Raw genomic sequence first — 18,179 nt, 5'->3', positions numbered from 1 at the left:
ATTACAGAGTCTCATGGGTTTTGAATGTATTTTACAGCCCACCAAGTACGTTTAAGGTAAACCATGAAAATATAGTATTTATGCTGTGATTGACTGAATTTTAGTTAGCTTGTTTTAAAATTGTGTTTAGAAAATTATCCAAATGTAGAGACTTGGCGTTTAAATGCCAGCAGCCACATTAATGAAGAAAAATGCTGTTGAACTACTTTTGAATAATAAATAGGATATGTAATGGTCAACCGCAAAATAAAATTTTTACACAGTGTTTTTATGGCTCTAATTGCCTGCATTGTAAACCAAGCTTACTGTTCTATTAAGTCATCATACTTTTCAATTATTTAACATTTCTAGCCAAGCAATCTAATATGGTCTTCATTGTGCATATCAGAACATTATATATAAGATAGTAATTGCTTGTTGTTAGTTTGGGGGAGTGTTTTGGATAAGGGTTGAATTTTCACTTAGAACAAATATTATGAAGTATGCACATAGAAAAACGATATGGCAATAGTCCTGCTCCTATGAAATGGGGATAGTTACTGCACTGAAATGTACCTAATACAATTTGAGATCCACTCACTAAGAAGAAACCTTGACAGTCTGCCTTCCAGGTACTGCGCATTTGGAAATACTATATCTCCATTTAAATGCAGATCTTCAGTTTTCTCCAGGGGGCAGTTGGTGAATCTTTTGATTGAACCACTGGTACTAGGAAAACTAACTGAAGATTTCCCTATGAATAAGAGACCCTTTCAAGTCTGCCTATTTGAAATAATGATTATAAAATTTTCTGATATTGCAGTTTTATATTGATTTGAAATACCTTTCAAAAATCAGACTATGGGAATAGTGCGTTTTACTCAAACGGAACAGTGTTATGTTTCCATTCATCCATAGGCATCTAAGGAGATGCTATAATCATTAAAATAAGTTCTTTGTTTTTACACTGGTCTCTGGCATTGTGTTTGCATGTAAATTTCATCAAATGGATAGGGCAGTCTTCCTCTGATTTTGACCGAGATTTTTCTTGATTATTCCCAGATAACTAATATTTGCTTATTTCCCACTGTGAAAATAGGTGAGCAACTGTTGATGTTCTCTAGGTGTGGCTGCATAGGCAATGGGCAACATGTGATTAACTCCCTCCCTGAAAGATTTAAGTATTAGAGCTATATGAAAAATGGTGCTCCCCTAACCAGGAGAGCATGTGAATATTTTCCTTGGCTTTGAGCAGTCTGGTTTGTATCCTTTGGGTATACGGTTCAAGGAAATCCAGCGTCTCAAAGCCAAACCCTATTATAGTTGCCGAGTCTATTGCAATTGGCATGTTGAAAAGAGAAATGTTGGCTGGTTGCAATGATAAATCAGGCCATGTTTGCTCAAAGAAGAAGCCAGGATTACTAGAACCCAGGTGCAGATTCACTTACATCTAGGCCCATATTCACCTAAAACTCAATGGCCATTAGGTATCACTCTCACTGAAGCTAACACATTTAACTAAGAATTTCACAGCATGTATACTTTTATTAGGATGTTGATCAACAAAGATGTCTCTTTTCAGTAAACTTGTGGTACGCTTGTTGGTGTGAGTTAAGATTTATTGTCATTTATGTTAGAAAAGTATCTTTCCTTTCTTCATATGTGGGCACAGTCCTTTACTAAAACTCAGATATTAAGGGAAAAGAAAATGAAACTTTTTTCATACAGCTTTTTGATGGGGAATCTAGTGGCAGTTGCTTTGAAGCATGTGTAATTGATTATCATATATTTATTTTAAAAAGCAAACATAACAGGGAATCTAACATGATGTTTTGGAATATATCTGCTCCCCACAATGTACTTGAGAAAAATGTAAGATTGCAGGCATCATTTCATGCCCTGTATGTTTTTGAACATAAATCAAAGAAATTGTTGGAGAGTTATAGATGTTCATAGTGACTGTAGCTATAATAAACACATGTAGTATATATTTTCCAAGCTGTTTTGTATGGGTGAAAAGCTGAAGCTGGCATTTTGTACGAACAATTCAACTTAATCGCTGAAAATTTATTTCCTAGTTAGTATGGATTACCAGTGTAGCATAAAGTCACATACCTGGGCTTAAGTTCATCTGGTTTGGAAGCCATGTTTAAAGCCGGGAAAGAATTTAAATTAGATTTAGATGCCTAGCATTATCTATCCCAAATGTCACAGTTAGAGTGATGCCTCGGTGGTGGTAGATATAGCTATATCATAAGTAGCATTTATAGCTTAGTTGTCATTAGTGTTATTATTTTATTATTTATACATGGCTCAGAAGTGCGCCGGGCCCGTTACATAACAAGAAAAAGGCCTTGAATGAAAATCGGACAATCTACATTTCATATATGACACAAAAAGTGAGGATAAGAAACAAAATGGGAGTGATGGGACAATGGAAGGTGATGTGGGAAAGGATAACAAGCTTACCTGTTTACTCAGTTTAGGCATCTGAATATCTTGATGGTGCTATTAATTTTGATTAAATGTTTGTAGCTCACAAAGCAGAAGTGAGTTTTTAAGAGGAACTTCAATGAAGAGAACACGGTGACTAGGCTGAACAGGAATTAGGAAGGAATTTAATGCATGGAAAAATATACAGAAGGTGAAACAGAAGGGAAGAAGAAGATGAAGGCAAAGATATAGATGGTATGTTTGTATGGTGAAGGGGACAATATAAATACTTAGACCAAAGATGGAAAGATATACATTAATCTGATTATGCAGCCATTATTTCGGCAAAACACAAATTGTCTGAATAAAAAACTGTATGCTTGATTTCTCGAGGCCTGGTCGTGTAAAGATTTACCACTCATTGTAATTCTTAGTATTTTGAATTTAATGGACTACTGCTCTCATGTTCCCTGTAAGCTGAGCACTTGGGCAGCCACTCAGGAGATAGGTGCCACCTCGCTGATTAGCAGAGTGTACACAGCCAGCAGCATGCCTTTCTACTGGTGGTGCACAGCCTCACATGTCCTTGGTGCACATAATACAATTTATTCAGCACATGAATGGATAAAGTCAGAGGGAACACTTGTATGCCCCCTAAAACCATGTCATTAACTTAAAGATTGTGAGATTATGTTGACACAATCTTTGTGGGATGCTCTGTTGGCATACTCTTTTTTGAGACTTCAGGGTGCATTTGAATCACATTTTCAATCTTTTTCCTGCAACTTAAGGGCTAGAAACTTCTTTTTTAAACAAACGCACAAGTCTGAGTTTATCACTGCAGTCCAGGGTGCTGGGGCTTTTAGAAAAATAAGAAATACCACCAGAAACAGGACTATGCAGCACTTTCAAGACTAACAAGATGGTTTATTAGGTGATGAGCTTTCGTGGGCCAGACCCACTTCCTCAGATCAAATTGTGGAAGAAAATTGGCATGACCATATATACCAAAGGATACAATCAAAAAAATGAACACATATGAAAAGGATAAATGAAATTTCAGAACAGAAGGGGGATGAGGGGGAGAGGTAAATGTCTGTGAGCTAATGATATTAGAGGTGATCATTTGGGAAGCTATCTTTGTAATGGGTAAGGTAATTAGTGTCCTTGTTAAGACCTAGGCGTAAAGTGTCAAATTTAAGCATGAATGACAGTTCAGAGGATTCTCTTTCAAGTCTGGTATTCAAAGGTCTTTGAAGCAGGATGCAGGTAATCAGGTCGTTGAGACAATGCCCTTTCTGGTTGAAATGGCAAGAAACTGTTTTTTCTTTGTGATCCTGTCTAATATCTGTTTTGTGTGCATTGATTCTTTGGCAAAGTGTCTGAGACATTTGTCCAATGTACATAGCAGACGGACATTGTCGGTACATGTTAGCATAAAGTATATTTCTGGATGAGCAGGAATATGTGTTCTTGATCTTATAATTCAATTGGTTAGGTCCAATAATGGTATCAGCAGAGTGAATATGTGGACAAAGCTGGCAACGGGGTTTGCTGCAAGGGAAAGTTCCAGGGTTGGTGTTAGTGGGGTATGTCCTGTGGTTGTTGGTAAGAATCATCTTGAGGTTAGGTGATTGTCTATAGGAGACTATGGGTCTGTCTCCCAGAGCCTCTCGGAGTTTAGTATCCTGTTCCAGTATAGGTTGTAGTTTATTGATAATGTGTTGGACGGGTTTAAATTGGGGGCTGTAGGTGATGACAAGTGGTGTTCTATTGTTGGTTTTCTTGGGTCTGTCTTGAAGTAGATGGCGTCTGGGTATTTGTCTGGCTCTTTCAATTTGTTTTTTTATTTCTCCAGGTGGGTAGTTGAGGTTTATAAATGCTTGGTAGAGATCCTGAAGTTTCTGGTCTTTGTCAGTGGGATTAGAGCAGATGCGATTGTATCGAAGGGCTTGGCTATAGATGATGGATCGTATGGTGTGTTCTGGATGGGAGCTGGAGGCATGAAGGTAACTGTATGAGTCGGTGGATTTTCTGTAGAGCGTGGTGTCTAATTTACCATTGGTGATTTGTACTGTGGTATCCAGGAAATGGATCTCTCGTGTAGAATAATCCAGGCTGAGATTGAAGGTGGGGTGTAGGTTGTTAAATCTCTGTGGAATGTCTCCAGTGTTTCTTGGCCATGGGTCCAGATCATAAAGATGTCATCGATGTAGCATAAGTAGAGAAAGGGTAAAAGGGGACGGGATCTGAGGAAACATTGTTCTACGTCAGCCATAAAGATGTTAGCGTACTGTGGGGCCATGCAGGTACCCCTGGCTGTGCCGCTGATCTGGAGGTATAAGTTGTCCTCAAACTAGAAATAATTGTGGGTGAGAACAAAGTTACATAGGTGTGCTGTCAGATTGGCAGTGGTGTCCTCTGGGATAGTGTTTCTAATTGCTTGTAATCCGTCTTCGTGTGGGATGTTGGTGTATAGAGCTTCTATATCCATGGTAGCAAGGATGGTGTTATTGAGGAGGTTATCAATGTTTTGTAGTTTCCTTAGGAAGTCAGTAGTGTCTCGGAGATAGCTGAGAGTGTTGGTTGCGTAGGGTTTGAGAATAGAGTCTACATAGCTAGATAAACCAGTAGTGAGTGTGCCACTACCTGAGATGATGGGACGTCTGGGATGTCCAGATTTATGGATTTTGGGAAGCAGATAGAACAATCCTGGTTGGGGTTCAGAAGGTGTTTCTCTGTAGATTTGGTCCCGAGTAGATGTACGGAGTTCTTTAAGGAGACAGTGTAGTTTCTTTTGGTATTTCGAGGTGGTATCAGAGGAGAGAGGTTTGTAAAATGTGGTGTTGGAGAGTTGTCTGGTTGCCTCCTGGCTATAATCGGCCTTATTCACAAGACCCACCATGGAATTGCAAGACTCCACACTGCTGCTTAGGTGTTCGCAGCACCTGGCCCTGTGTGGTTTACATACGATTTATTTTATTATAAGGACCTGTTTTTTAGGATGACTGTGTGAATGAAACAAATGAGTTTTTTAAGCTGTGGCAGATCAGGGATTTGTAGCTCACAAAGCAGTGGTTCTTGTCTGGGCCTCAGTGTAGACTGGTGTCTCCATGAATGGATCCCCAGCTCTATGCAGTTAAATCAGATCACTTCCACCCTGTACTAATTTACGTAACTTGTCCCCACACTCCTCTCCTCATACTCCAATTCTCTACACAGTGAAGCTATATAGTGCCCCCCCCCCTCCAGGAATCCACTGCTACTGGATCTTTGCTACTCTGGCCCTGGCCATGCGCCACTCTCTTCTTCCCACTAAGAAGCAGGCAGAGGGACCCTGCAGCCAAGAAGCAGACATTGGTTTCCATATGTGGAGAGGAGATGTTGGAAGGAACAACTGGACCTGCACTCACTTCACTGTCGGGAGTGGAATCTCCCAACCTGTAAAGAATTCCATAGTTCAGGACCTGCTCCACTCGCAGCCCCCCCTTCCATTTCTATGAATAATGTAGGGAGCCAGTCTGCTTGCTCCTCATCCAGCTCTTACCCTCCAAATATGTGTTGGCTCTTACTGTCCTTCCCTTCTCAAGCTTCTCCTCTCTCTCTGGGTATGTCTACACTACCCAGCTAGTTCGAACTAGCGGGGGTAATGTAGTCATCCGCAGTTGCAAATGAAGCCTGGGATTTGAATTTCCTGGGCTTCATTTGCATGAAGCCGGCCGGCGCCATTTTTAAATGCCGGCTAGTTCGAACCCCGTGCCGCGCGGCTACACGCAGCACGGAGTAGCTAGTTCGGATTAGGCTTCCTAATCCGAACTAGCTGTACTCCTCGGAGTCCGAACTAGCCGGCATTTAAAAACGGCGCCGGCCGGCTTCATGCAAATGAAGCCGGGGAAATTCAAATCCCGGGCTTCATTTGCAACTGCGGATGACTAGTTCGAACTAGCGGGGTAGTGTAGACATACCCTCTGTTCCTTTCAGGAGGGAAGGAGGGCTGAAGGTGCGGGAGATCCCAGAGCTCCTGGAGAAAGGGTCTCCTCCTTCGTCTCCCCAGCCCCACCAGCTAGTTGTTACCCCTGCCTCACAGGGATACTTCTTGAAAATGTAGTGCATTGGGACACAATGGAGAAACAGCTCTGATGTAGAATATACTATGTAATGTACATTTGAGGGGTCTTGGGGAAGATGGGCTTTTGAAATCCATGTGTGCTGGATTGTTGGGTTCCTTCCACAAAGGCTCAGTATATGCTGTCATTGTAGGGAAAGTTGAGCGAGAGGATGTCTCTGGATCTGCATTTACACAGATGCAGGGGCTGGGAAACCCCACATGGGAGATACAAAGAGCGGGTGCTAATCTTGGCTGGATGTTCTAAACTCTATGACATTCCCCCAGTTTGTGGGGTGGATTGGATCATTCCCACTCATTTTTGAGTAGGACAACTGCTTACATCTAGCCTACTGGGCTTTGTGCAGAAAGCAGGAAGGCCAGTCTTTGTGAATAAGGACTTTTGCACATAAAGGTATTGGGACAGTAATCTCGACTCACTCAAATCCTTATCTTCCTAAAGGCTTTATTAGTGATTGACAAAATTAGTGCCTACAGGTGTCAAACAAATGAAAAATGAAATATAGAAAAATGAAAATAAATGAAAAATGAAAATATAACATCTAAGAAGAATATTGGGAACTGAAGCAATAGGGTATGTCTACACTACAACACTAATTCGAACTAACTTAGTTCGAATTAGTTAATTCGAACTAAGCTAATTCGAACTAACGCATCCAGACTAAAAAACTAGTTCGAATTAGCGTTTTGCTAATTCGAACTAGCATGTCCACACAGAGTGGACGCTGAACCGGGGTTAAGGATGGCCGGAAGCAGTGCCGGCAGGGCATCAGACGAGGACTTAGATTGTGTAGCTGCTGTCTCAGGCTAGCCGAGGGCTGTGCTTAAAGGGACCCGACCCCCACCCCAGACAGACAGTTCTCAGGGGTGCCCCGCTTGCAAAGCAGTCCTGGCTTGGATTGCCCGGAGTACCCACACTGGGCACATCACAGCACTCGGCCATCAGACCGGCTGCACTTGCCGCAGGCTGCCATCTGGAGAGAGGGGGCAATTGGGGGGTTGCAGGAGATCTTCTATCCCCAGAAGCCCGCAGAGCCAGCCCAGTCCTCCCCATCGGGGGCTCGTACCCCATTCCTCCCTCACCTCCTTCCACTTACCCTTCCCTAGCACCCCTTCCTGATGTACAAAATAAAGGACAATTGTGTTCAAAATAGAATCTCTCTTTATTGAACAAAACTGGGGGAGACTGGGAAAAGGAGGTGGGAGAGGAGAAGAGAGAGGGTGGGAGAGGGGAGGGCAACTACAATGATGAGGGGTTTGGAACAGGTCTCATATGAAGAGAGGCTAAACAGACTGGGACTTTTCAGCTTAGAAAAGAGGAGATGGAGGGGGGATATGATAGAGGTCTCTAAAAGCATGAGTGGGGTGGAGAGGGTGCATACAGAAAAGTTCTTCATTAGTTCCCATAATAGAAGGACTAGAGGACACCAAAGGAAAGGAATGGGTAGCAGGCTTCAAACTAGTAACAGAAAGTTGTTCTTCACAAAGCAAAGAGTCAACCTGTGTAATTCCTTGCTGTAGGAGGCTGTGAAGGCTACAACTAGAACAGAGTTTAAAGAGAAGTGAGATAAAGTGATGGAGGTTGGGTCCATGGAGTGGTATTAGCCAGGGGGTAGGAGTGGTGTCCCTGCCCAAAGTTTGTGGAAGGCTGGAGAGGTATGGCACGAGACAAATGGCTTGGTCACTGTCTTCGGTCCATCCCCTCCAGGGTCCCTAGGGTTGGCCGCTGTCGGCAGACAGGCTACTGGGCTAGATGGACCTTTGGTCTGACCCAGTACGGCCATTGTAAGCTCAGGGCTCAGGGTCGGGGGTCTCAGTGGACCACTTTGATTTTCATGCACACCTGCTCCTGAGTGGCCAGGCTAGCAGCTCTCCTGACCTAGACGGCCACTTTCCTGTGCCTAGTGCGGAGGTCGTGGATGAGGTCCACGATGTCCGCACTAGACCAGGCAGGTGCCCGCCTCTTGCGGTCCCGGGCAAGCTCCCGGGAGCCGCCAGCCTGATCCTGGGAAGACGGGGAGGGCTGGGGGGCATTGGGTGGCTGGCTCGAGCCGTGCCAGGTGCAGGGTCTGCTGGCTGGGTGCTGGCAGGCTTGCACCTGGCACGGGCATCTTAGCCAGCCCGTGCCCCTTTAAGGGGTCCGGGGCCGGGAGGGGGGCATACGAGTTTCCCTGGTGTTGGCCAGAGTGGCCACCAGGGAAAGCTGGGGAGGGCTAGCCTCCCACTAGTTCGAATTAGGGGGCTACACACCCCTTAATTCGAACTAGCTAGTTCCAACTAGGCTTAATCCTCGTAGAATGAGATTTACCTAGTTTGAACCCTGCGCTCCGCTAGTTCGAATTAAGTTCGAACTAGCGGAGCGCTTGTGTAGCGCCTATCAAAGTTAATTCGAACTAACGTCCGTTAGTTCGAATTAACTTTGTAGTGTAGACATACCCATAGTGATTTGCCCATGTCACAACACGTGGGCAAAACCAAGAGTTGAACTGTGAGTTTCAGTCCATTGTTTTCTTCTCAAACATTATTCCCTTTAAGCAAATGGAGAAACTGAGGCACAGCGCCTCTGCTCTCACTGCAGTCAATAGCAAAACTCCTTTTGACTTTAATGATGCAGGATCAGAGAGGTAAAGTGATTTGTTCGAGGTCACACAGCCAGGTCTGACTCTTGAGTTCTCAGTTAGTAGCACCACACTGACTCTTTTACTTCAGAGCAAAAGAGAATTCTCTCTCCGGCAGGAGATGTTAACTCATTGTCCCCACAGAGACACTCAAAGAGCTGACAATCGCTTCTCCTCCTACAGGAAACTCTGGGAAGGCAACAAACATTTGGTCAGTTTCTGTTGTGGAGGAGTCTATGTGGTGTATATATTGGGTGTTAATGATGGTCTCTTGATACAACCTGGGTCTGTTACCGTTGTAATTTGGGACAGGTAACTACTTTCTTAACCGATCAATCATATAGATTAAAAAAAAATCCATACAGTCTGATGCTCATACAGTCTGATGCTTTCAAAGGTGCTGAGCACCTCTGGAATTCAAGCCAGTAAAACCATCTACCCAATTTTGACATGGAAGTATATACAGTGTTCACACTCATGTATATACATAGGAGTTCAATTATTTTGCTGTTTGATTTCTTGAACATGGCCTTTTGCTGCACTGTCAGGTTTTGTTTTTGCCCTTTGGAACAAAATCCAGAATATCAGAGCAATAACACAATATTTTACTAGCTACTATACTAAGGGGGGAAAGGGAATAATCTACGTGATTATAAACTATCTTGCAAATGTACAGAACAAAATACACAATAGCTCTTCTTAACTGGACTCCATACTTGTATTTAAAATGGCACCATATTACATTTTCTTTTGATTTTCATGTTTGGGGCTCAGGAAAGAGAAAACCGACCCCTTTTTTTAAAAAGAACCTTCCATTCTGTTCACTCATAGCCTATTTGCAATGTATTCGTGTTCCAATTACTATCAAGGGCTAAATGTTACAGTAAAAATCATGATTAATGATAACAATAATTACCCATAGGCTGTGTCTACACTGGCATGAATTTCCGGAACTGCTTAAAACGGAATACTATTCCTTTTTCAGTTTTTCCGGAAAAGGAGCGTCTACATTGGCAGGCTGCTTTTCCGGAAAAGCCCTTTTTCCGGAAAAGCGTCTGTGGCCAATGTAGACACGCTTTTCCGGAAAAGAGCTCCGATCGCCATTTTCGCGATCGGGACTTTTTTTCCGGAAAAGCGTCTGTGGCCAATGTAGACGCGCTTTTCCGGAAAAGAGCTCCGATCGCCATTTTCGCGATCGGGACTTTTTTTCCGGAAAAGACTACTGGGCTGTCTACACTGGCCCTTTTCCAGAACAGTGTTCCGGAATAAGGACTTATGCCCGAGCGGGAGCAGAATAGTTTTTCCGGAATAGCGGCTGATTTTGTACAGTAGAGTGTCGTTGCTTTTCCGGAAATTCAAGGGCCAGTGTAGACAGCTCGCAGCTTATTCCGGAAAAGCGGCTGATTTACCGGAATAAGTGGCCCAGTGTAGACACAGCATAGTGTGTTGCTCAGTTTGAGTTGTAACTCCTTAGCGCAGAAGTCCATATTGCTCCTGCAGACTGTTTCAAAATGTTGGTTTTCTAGTTTTGATTTCTTGGACATCACTAAGAAATTGTGACCCACATCAAGATCCTGAACATTCTCCTTTCTAAAGTTATGGTGTGTTTGGATCTAGCTAAGCCTGCTTTAAAAATAGTGGCCAGCTTTGCAGTTTGGCTCTGAAACAGGCTTCTGAGTCCTTGAAAAGTTTTGGGATTTGGGAATGAGAGGATTTTATTCTATTAGGAACGTTCCAGAGAGTTTTACATAGGGCACGAGAGGGAAAGAAGAAAAAAAACCTTTTTTTTTGCTCTGTATCTCAAAGAAAGCTAAGGATAGTGTACGATTGATGCAAGACAGGATCAGAATGAATTTAGGACAAACACAGGTTGTGTACTGGACCTGCTATAATTGTTCCAACACATAAGTGCTTTGGGGCACAACTGACACCTTATGGTCCGAAAAGACCACAGTCAAGGCAAAGGAAAACATACTTGGACAAATTCTACACTCCTTAGTCTTCAGAAAACCCCATTGAAGTGAATGGGAGTTTTGCTTGTGCTCACTGCAGGATTTCAGCTCATTGTTAGTAAAAAGTAACACAGTGAATACACAGTTTTAAAAGTCCTCCTGGACATGCAGCAAGCCCACTTATTTTAATTGTGTGAAGTTGTCCAAGGTTGCTTTGCTCTCCAGAGCCTGGCACTAGTTCCAGTGAAATGTGATGCCATTGGTTTTCAGTAAAGGTTTCTTTCTGCAGGGCTGCAAACAGAGATCAGCTGCTACTGTGTATACACAACTAGGGAGCAAATCAACCAGCATATTTAAGCAGCCTTTTAAACCCCGAGACTTTCCAAGATTTCTTCTTCACACAGGAAGTTTCCTTTCTATTGTCAGATTTAGCACTTTGCTCATGTAATCAGATCACAGCTAGGATCATTGCTGCACAGTAGAAAGACTTCCTTAAGACATTTGTCCTTGAAACTGCACCAAACTCTTGGAAGAACCCAGAACCTGTAAGTATGTATGATTCAGGCAACAATAGCACAGCGCAAAGCTGCAATCAACCATTATACAATATCTGATTAGCAGTGCAGTGGGGATTTTTTTCCAGACATTCTGTTACGTTCATTTTCAATTCGTTCTGAGGAAACAAATCAATTCGGGCTTCTGATACAGTGACTTTGCAGTAGATGAGCTAGTAATATGTTTGATTTAACTGTTTGTTGCTGTCATGTATCTTATGGGACAATTATTGTAGCCAGCAAACACTAGAAAACTTTTCTTATAGCATTAGGCATTATAAATATGTGTCTGGTCTCCATCTTGTAAATAAGTTTTGTTTGTTTGTTTGTTTTTGCAACCCCACCCCACAACTAACAATAAATAAGAGGGCAAGGAGAATTAGTTCATGTAGTCCTTAAAAGCAATAAAACATATTAGTTTGCAGGCTTAATTTACTAGTAAAGAACATTCCACTGTTGTTTTGTGTTAATTGAATTCTATTCAGTGCTGTCTATTCTGTGTTTTACTATCTTGTATGTGTCTGTTTAAGTTACTTTGCTGGGACTGCAGTGTGGTTAGACCTGTGTTTAAGCACTATTTATATTCCAGGCACATTCCTGGTAAAATAAGTGCTCAAGATTTAAAAGCTTAAAAAAAGGATAGTTTTATTATCCTTGAAAGCTAGAGAGGGCACAACATGGATGAATGTCAGACGTAGACCATAGAAGCTAAGTCTCCTATGCACTAAGTCAGATCTCAACCCATCCCCTCTTGCAACTACAACTAATAAAAGCCTTGAGCTCCCTTTCTATAAATTTTTAATATGCAACAATACTTATGTTTATAAGATTAATTTCTCCCAGGTTAGCCTGATTGATAGCTGGATTGTGGTTTCTTAAGAGCTTTCCCCATGAAACTCACAGAAGAGCTGCATTCCATTTAACTAGTGGATGTAAAAACTGGTAACCATGGATTCAGCCACCACTAACTGCCGGGTGCAATGACTTGTTGTAAACAATACAAATGAGCCAGGATAGCAGAATCAACCAGACATGAAATGATTTTAATAGAAATTACGGTAAAGGTCATGTGATAGTGTATCAGCTTGTATTCAGTATTAAAGGGAAAGTATTTCAATTTTTCAGGTTCAATTTAAATTGTGACTCTCCCCCAGCCTCAGTGTTGCATTAGATTCACTGAAGGGGAAAAAAGAAATGTTCTTAGGAAATGTTTCTGTTTAATTGCATATTACGATTTAGGCCACAATCCTGAAAACCCCTATGTACACTGTTAACTCATGTGAGTAGTCCCATTAAACTAAAAATCAGTGTGCTTCCAATTTAGTGTATGCATAAGTATTTGTAGGATCAGGCCCTTAGTGGGTAAATTACTATACACAAGATGTTAGTAATTTAAAGAAACAGTGAACTAATGCTGAAATTAAATCACACAATAGAAGTTTTAGTATTGTGACAAGGAGAGTAGTTATATCAGAGGTGTAGGTTCTAAGTGTTTATTACTTTAATTTCTCTTTCAGCATTTCCCAATCCCTGGTCTTAATTTATAGTATCTGTCTTTTGGAGAGCTGATGGTGTCAGCTTTTATAATACTTCACGATGATAGGCACATGCAGATCGTGTGAGCAGTGGTGTGTCTTAGCGCAAGATTTTTCCATCCCACCAAATCTTTGCTGACTCCTGACTGTCATATGGCTCATCACTCACAAATTCTAACTATAACCGAATCCCCTTCCATGTGTGTATATGTATTACATATGTGTGTCTGTATTATTGCTTTCCCTCTTCAATCAAGCCCTCCTCAAAGCCTATTACATTCAGCTATTATCCTCCATTAAGCTAAGGTACTTCCCCTTGGCCATATTTGTGCTAACCATGTATAGTTTATAAAACAGAACATGATACTTTTAAACACCAGTACCCAGGAACTTTGCCATATAACAACTCCAGTGACTAAATCTAAGCCACAACACTCATGTCCCCAAAACCCTCCTCTCCTGTTAACTTTAACCCTCTCCTGTTCTTGTCACCCCTCTATCAACTCTCCATAGTTTCTTGTACTTATTCATTATGTCATGTTGTCTGGATGAATTTAACTGTAAGCTCCTCGGGCAGGGAACCTGGCTCATTTCTCTGACTGTAAAGTGTCACACACAGCTGTCATATCAGTGATGACAATATAGGGAGATTTTTGTCAGGAAATGTTTTGCATCACCCTGTTAGAATTGACCGGCATATGTCTGCATATGGTTACATAAAGGAACAAATCCTGTTTGCTCTACTCTTGTGAGTAGTCGTCCGTGAGACTCCTTGTATGAGTAAGGGCAGTAGGATTTAGCCCATATGTAACAATATCCACCCAAAGCACATAGGCCCTGTTAGTCTGACTTAGATTGAAAAGAAAGTGCATTTGAAAAGCAAGTAGAAGTGAGAGCTCTCTGATTAGACAGGTATATCGGAAAAATCTGTCAGATACAACAAAGACCATTGTCATTGTTTGAATTGTGCAAGTGTTCAGAAGATTTCAGCAGTGCACAGAACAGAGGGGAAAATGCGATACTTGAGACAGAATAGCTCCTCCAAAAGGGTGACAATACAGTGAAGATACCATAGTACTTTTCATACATAGCCCGTTAGAGCTTTAGGATTAAATTAAATTGTTATGAGAAAAATCAAGACCAATATATCCAAATAAATTATAAAACAGTAATGCCCCTAAGTGTGTTAATTATTGAACAAAAACACTGGAAAGACAGTCATATCATTGGGCATGGCAGAAGCAGCGATCTTTTGAATATATCAAAGAGCTCTCAGCCTAGAAGATAACCAAGAATTCAGGATCAGGTGTGCAGTATGGGGTCATGTGTAGCAGCCTTCCTTTGTTTTATGTGGCTATATTTACTGATTGTGACACCAGTTTTTCTCTATCTGATGTATTTTGAATATGATATTGGATTTAGGACCTAAAACATTGAGAAGTTAGGGAATGGGATGACAAAGGGCATTTTCCATCAGACAGAATTGGAAAGCGAATTTTCCTGTCTCTGGGCCAGGATTCAGATACTACAGTGATGGGTACCATATCAATACCTACACAGAAAGAGAAGGCTATTTTGACCCAAAGCTATCAGAAAATCTCTCTGCATACTTGAAACTGAAATGCGGACAAATAACACTTAGTGAAGATTCAGGGCACACAAGATTTTTCTGTTTTGTTTTGTTTTTTTTCAAATCGTATAAGACAAGGTAGAGCACATTTTAGGTTATAGTCAAAGTAATCAATGACTACCATTAAGTATTAATAATTAATAATATAGCTGATGGCAGCATTGCCTCTTGTAAACATCCGTACAGCTGATCTGCAGTAAGAAAAAGAAACTTCAACTGGTTTTGATTTTAACTGAACTTTTGCTACTTTTTCAGTGCCTACTCTAGTGTACCTGCACATTAGCACTTAAGAGTACTGGTTGATGTTTGTTTTTTGCTTGTGAAAATATCAGATGGACAATCCTGATAACTAAATTCCTGGTCATGTTAGGAGAAGCTTCCTCAAACTAAACTAGTTTCATGCTACCAGCTGAAGTGAAGACAGAGTGATTCAATAGCCAAGCTTACTCATGACTTGGCCTGTTCTGATGAGGCTGCCAACAGGGGTAAAAGAGTATGTCTACACGGCACACTTATTTTTAAATAAGCTATTCTGAAATATTTATTCCAAATAAATAGCTTATTTTGAAATAGCACATCTACACTGTAGGGAAGCCTCAAAATTAGTCCGAGGCAGGCTTCTCTAGTGTAGAGGTGCTATATTGATTTAGAGCCCTAGGAGGCACTGGGGAGAAATAATTAGAATGGCCTTGCTGAGGTGCTGTTTCTAAGTAGCAGAAGTGGAGCATCTATACACATCTTATTTCAAAATAGCTATTATAGGTATTATTCCTCATGGAATTAAGTTTACAGATTTCGGAATAAGCTGTCCGTAATGGAATGGCTGTGTAGACGTTCGCATTGTTATTTTGAAATAACGCTAGTTATCTCGAAATAACAGTGTAGACTCACCCCAAAAATGTGAGTCTTGTTTGTTAAACAAGTGCCTGACTACTAGGGACTTCAGTGAAGCCACAAATTCATTTCATATGGCCACTAAGTAGCCATCACCAAATAGATAGTAATCAAATGGTTAAAAACATTGCTATTTAAATTTCTACGCATATTTCAGATATGAACAGTATTTGTAATGATACAAGTATTTATATTTTTGATTGCTAAGGTGTCTTTACAACACATCTGGTATGGTTAACACAGGCCTTATCCAGCTGAAGTCAATGGAAGGCTTCTGTTGACCTCAGTGAATTGGGCACATAATGATTTTAATTATCTTTTGATTTCTTTTTGCTTTCCAAATTTGCATCTTTTCAGGGGGCATCAAAGGTGGTGTGTTCTCCAGGACAACAAAATTGTCTTGAGGATCTAGAAAGAGAGTGATAATTTTAATCCAGCTGGTTCTGATTAACTTCTTGTGACTTGAGCACATGTTTGATTATGCTGAAATATTCTTCCATTGTTTGTGTGTCCCAGATGAAATAGTGTTTGTAATTTAGTTTTAACAGTTGTCAGACTACCACTGACCATCAGGATTCTGCATGCACGCTCTTTCTCTTTCCGGAGGAAGCTTTTGTGTTTTGTAGCTAAATCTGGGCTGCTGAGCTTGTTTACTCTTAGGCTAAGAATTTCAAAAGTGACAGATGATTTTGGGGCAGCTCTGTTATCAGGTGCCCGATTTGACAGTCTGATTTTGCTTTGTACTTTCTGAGAATCAGTCTCAAGTTGGGGACCTAAATTATTAGTCACTTTTGACTGTTTTTAGTCTCGTGCTTTTTCTGAGCTTTAGCTGGATGATGACTTTGCTTGGACTGGTGTTTTGTGATTGCAAAATGAAACACTGGGGCTGTGTCTACATTGGCACCCTTTTCCGGAAAAGGGATGCTAATGAGACACTTTGGAATTGCAAATGCCACAGGGGATTTAAATATCCCCCGCGGCATTTGCATGAACATGGCTGCAAATAAAGCCTTTTCCGAAAGGTCCCTTATTCCTGATTTTAAGAGGAATAAGGGAGCTTTCGGAAAAGGCTTTATTTTCTGAAAGATCCCGTCTAGACTGGCGCTTTTCTCCAGCAAAGCCCCGAGCCGGAAAAAAGCGGCAGCCATGTTCATGCAAATGCCGTGGGGGATATTTAAATCCCCCGCAGAATTTGCAATTCCAAAGTGTCTCATTAGCATCCCTTTTCCAGAAAAGGGTGCCAATGTAGACACAGCCTGGCTCTTTAGTAGCTGAGTAGGTGGTCCTTTGCCATCATTAATTTTTAGCTGTTTTTGTGCTATTCCATGTGTTCTAGAAATAGCTTTTATTTTATTTAAATCCAGCTCAGTTCCTTATTAGCCTTTCTTGTATTTTTGGTCAAATAGTGTCAGAGACTTCTGAGCCACTGATGTAATGTGGCTTTCTTTCTTTCTTCCTTTCTTTCTTCAACTGACATTTTATGCTACTTTTTATAAATCTCTCTCCTTTCCTTTTTTTATTTTCATGAGTATGAGCAACAGCTCTTGACTAAGAAATGATTCCATTGTTATTTGTACTGGGATTGTGCCCACAGGCTTAGAAGTTTATATAGACAGTATGCTGGAACAATTTGTATAGTGGGGCTGCTGCTGATGGAAACCATGTTTTTCGTGTTTAATACTATTCCAGGGTGCATCTACACAGCAGGGCTTAGCTCAATTTGCGTAGCTTATTTCGAGTTATGTCAATTGTGTACCTTATTTTGAAATAGCGTATTTTGATATTGGGAGCATCTACACAGCACTTATGTTGAAATAGTGATAGAAATGTAGCCATGTTAGTCTGGTGTAGCTGAAACAAAATACAGGACTATGTAGTACTTTAAAGACTAACAAGATGGTTTTAGATGATGAGCTTTTGTAACTATTTTCTTCCACTATTTGATCTGAGGAAGTGGGTCAGGCCCACGAAAGCTCATCACCTAATAAACCATCTTGTTAGTCTTTAAAGTGCTACATAGTCCTGTATCATGTTGAAATAGAGCACTCTTCCTCTGACTTCCCTTCTCCTTATTGGAGAAATCCTCCAGCTCAGCAGTATTTCAATACTTTCAAAATAACTGCCTGCTGTGTAGACGCGGACTAAGTTATTTCAAAATAATGTTGCTGTGTGTACATCACAGCATCTCTGTTTCTAGTGCCACTTCAAATAGAGAGGTAATATTTGTATTTAAGAGCTTGCAGTTTTACAAAACTCCAGCTAGAGATATTTTCAGGTGGTGAACAAACTTTACTTGTAATAACAGCTACTAAAAAGAATTGCATCACAAATAATACAGCATTTCTTCCAAAATCTGACTATACATTTAGTTAAACAAAATTTGTAAGATGGTCTATAATAGCACAAGCTGGTGACTTTGGTTATATTACACATGTATTTTCCAAAACACCTGTTATAT

At 41.1% G+C, this 18,179-nt stretch overlaps 1 protein-coding gene across 7 annotated transcripts in view; it reads left to right on the top strand.

Annotated features, from left to right (window-relative positions):
• The window catches only part of ESRRG (estrogen related receptor gamma), a 537,949-nt gene that overhangs the window by 32,163 nt on the left and 487,607 nt on the right, over positions 1 to 18,179 (top strand). For 2 of the 7 annotated variants that reach the window (XM_025178609.2, XM_014580751.3), the window contains exon 1: positions 10,478 to 11,653. The exons of the other annotated variants lie outside the window; for them this stretch is intronic. The gene's annotated coding sequence lies outside the window, so the exon portion shown is untranslated. Of the gene's footprint in view, positions 1 to 10,477; positions 11,654 to 18,179 lie in introns of those variants that run through there. 7 annotated transcript variants of the gene reach the window in all.

Source organism: Pelodiscus sinensis, chromosome 3 (assembly GCF_049634645.1).
Source record: "Pelodiscus sinensis isolate JC-2024 chromosome 3, ASM4963464v1, whole genome shotgun sequence".
In the NCBI taxonomy this organism is placed as follows: Eukaryota; Metazoa; Chordata; order Testudines; family Trionychidae; genus Pelodiscus; species Pelodiscus sinensis.
The sequence above is the reverse complement of the archived record's forward strand: the minus strand, read 5'-3'. Positions and strand labels throughout refer to the sequence as shown.